The sequence below is a fragment of the Bidens hawaiensis genome, unplaced genomic scaffold, assembly GCF_021521415.1.
Source record: "Bidens hawaiensis isolate Kalapana, Puna unplaced genomic scaffold, B.hawaiensis_p1.1 tig00029413_1, whole genome shotgun sequence".
In the NCBI taxonomy this organism is placed as follows: Eukaryota; Viridiplantae; Streptophyta; class Magnoliopsida; order Asterales; family Asteraceae; genus Bidens; species Bidens hawaiensis.
The window spans coordinates 11,402-14,329 of record NW_027494878.1 but is presented as its reverse complement, the minus strand read 5'-3'; positions in this window follow the sequence as shown (position 1 = coordinate 14,329).

Sequence of the window (2,928 nt, the reverse complement as noted above, 5' to 3'; positions counted from 1 at the left end):
GGTATACAGGCATTCATCGATTATTCCTGTCTCCTTAATGCTTGTATAAACACAGGTGTGTTCATTCAAGCTGCTTCTCGTTTGTACACCTGAGGACACATCACCAATCACATTATTCAAAGGGTGATCTTTATGAATTCTCGTGGTCGGAATAGAACCGACATGCAAATTATCTTCCAAATTAGAAGAGATCTCATCAATGGTTGTTTCATGCTGAGAGTGAAAAGGATTGATAAATTCTTCTTCAGTTGAGGCAGCAGGGGTATCGATAGTGTTTGATGAGGAAGGTTGACATTTTTCAAGCAGCTGTCTTTGCAATAAATTTTCTTCCTCATCGAGTATCATCTTCGTCGCAGCTCTTTCTTCTTCTTCAGAAATCTCCAAATCCGGTACGTTAAACGACTTAAAAAGCTTAACATAGTCGAAAAGCTCAGCAGGTCCATTGCTAGGTTTTGGCGGTTGGTAACTTGTGATGTCAGTATTACATACCACCTCCACCTTGCAAGTCGAAGTATTGAAGACCCGTCTGTTGGGAGTACCAACAACATAACCGACTAATATTCCTTCATCGGCTACTTCCCCAAATTTAGAATTTTTCTTCAAGATCGAACAAGGGGACCCGAATGGTTCAAGACCACTCAAGTTGGGCTTCCTTCCATGCATAAGCTCGTAGCAAGTTTTACCAAGTCTCTTAACGGTTAACACCCTATTCAGAACATAGCAGGCTGTAGCAACTGCTTCAGCCCAGAACATCACAGGAAGCTTCGAATCTGCCAGCATAGTCCTGGCTCCTTCAATTAAAGTCCGGTTCTTCCTTTCAGCCACTCCATTCTGTTGCGGAGTATACGGAGCGCTGTATTGATGTTCAATTCCTTTCTGAAGACAGAAGATCTCCATCTCGAAATTCTTGAACTCTGTCCCATTGTCACTTCTGATGAACTTAACTATTTTACTCATGACGTTCTCAACTTTAGTAATCAAACTCTTCACCATTTGAGCCGTCTCATCTTTCGATTTCAGAAAATATACCCACGAATATCGCGAGTAATCATCAGTGATCACCAAGCAGTAAGAAGTACCTCCTAGACTTTGTACATTCACTGGACCGAAGAGATCCATGTGAAGCAGTTCAAGAGTACCGGCAATAGAGTTGACCTTCTTGGTGAGATGGGATTTCTTGTGTTGCTTTCCCTTCTTGCATGCAATACATTTGTCTTCAAAGTTAAAACTTTTCAAGGGAACGCCCATCACAAGCCCATTTTTGACAATGTGGTTCATCTTCCGAAGATGAATGTGCCCCATTCTCCTGTGCCATAGTTCGGATTCTGATTCGCTTGCTTTCGTCATCAAACATGATTCTCCCAAGGCCATTTCTGTAGACCTCATATCCATCACATACGTATTTGTATCACGTGGAGCTGTCATCACTATCCACTCTTCTGGTATCTGAAAACCAGGCTTCAACACGACCTCATTCTTCGTGAAGTGAACAGTATACTCCTTATCACAAATCTGCGACACACTTAGCAGATTGTGCTTCAGCTCTTCCACAAAGTTCACATTCTCAAGTGTCATCTTCCCATTGGACACCGTCCCTTTTCCCGTAATTCTTCCTCCACTTTCACCTGCAAAACTAACTCTCGCTCCCTGAACAGGTTTTAAGTCGTGCAACAAGTATTTGTTGCCCGTCATGTGCCGGGAACAGCCGCTATCTACAATCCAAAGACTGTGGGCAGCCCTGTTCAACTGTTCCTGCACAATAAAGCAAATGATTAGAATCTAGGGACCCAAGACCAATTGGTCTTGGATCTATACATCCCGTACTTCTGCTTTCCGATGTTAGCATTTGAATAATTCCTGTCAGTCCTAGTAGGAAATCTCATTGGAAATTGCGTGTGAGGCCTTCCAAACCTATGCGAATTGAACGTATTATATCTTGCGGTTTGGTGATTAGCATTGTTAAACTGAGTTTTGTTTCTGTGAAAACCTGAATTAGTTACGTTTCGAAACTTTAAAGGGTTTTCATTTTTAACAGCATTAAAATTACCAGTAGACTTATGCTCAGTTTTAATAGGCCTCACGCCTCTGAATTTCGGCGTCAGAGGACAATCTGCAACAAGATGTCCTACCTTATTACACCTAAAACAACACCTATACTCCATTTTCTTTTCAAATGTTGTTTTGGATGTAGAGGCAGTGTTACCAGCCGTTCGTCTCACATAAGGTGGGACGTACGGGTTGAGTGGAGTACTCTTTTTAGAAGTTTTATCTTTATCTCCACCAGTGGGTAACACTACCTTCTCTTTTGTCTTACCCGATTCGGACAACTTGTTCGAATCCGATGAGACTGGACTCATAACAGAAATATTCACACTTGAAACAGGCGAACTCGTTTCGCCACTACTAACACTTGGTTCATTACTTGTAACCTTGATTGGAACTGTCTGAGGAACTTCAAAATCAGCAGATTTCTGTACACTAGGGTTAAAAGTGTAATTGTGGTTATACGGTAGTGGAACCTCGTGATAACCAATTCCTCCTCTCTTTGTAGAGGTACCTTGATCACTAACAAGGTGATCAAGAATAGCTGAGGAATTTCTGAACTGTTCTAGTTTTCGGTTCAGTTCCACCACTTTCACTTGGTGGTCAGCAATCTGCTTTTCTCGTTCAGCAATCAGTTTAGTTTTTTCTTCTAAAACCTCATAACTTAGATCAATTATTTCAATTTTTTCAGCAAGTTTAGTTTTTAAGCTTTTAACATCTTTTTCACACGCTTTAATTTTAACTTTGTAACTGTTTTCTCTTGCTTTTGTGAAGTGATGATCTTCTTTAAGAGTTTTAAATTCAGCATCTAAACGAACATACTGATCAGTTATGGTAACAAGTTGCTCAGACAAATTCTCACATTTAGTACAAAAAGATTTAGAA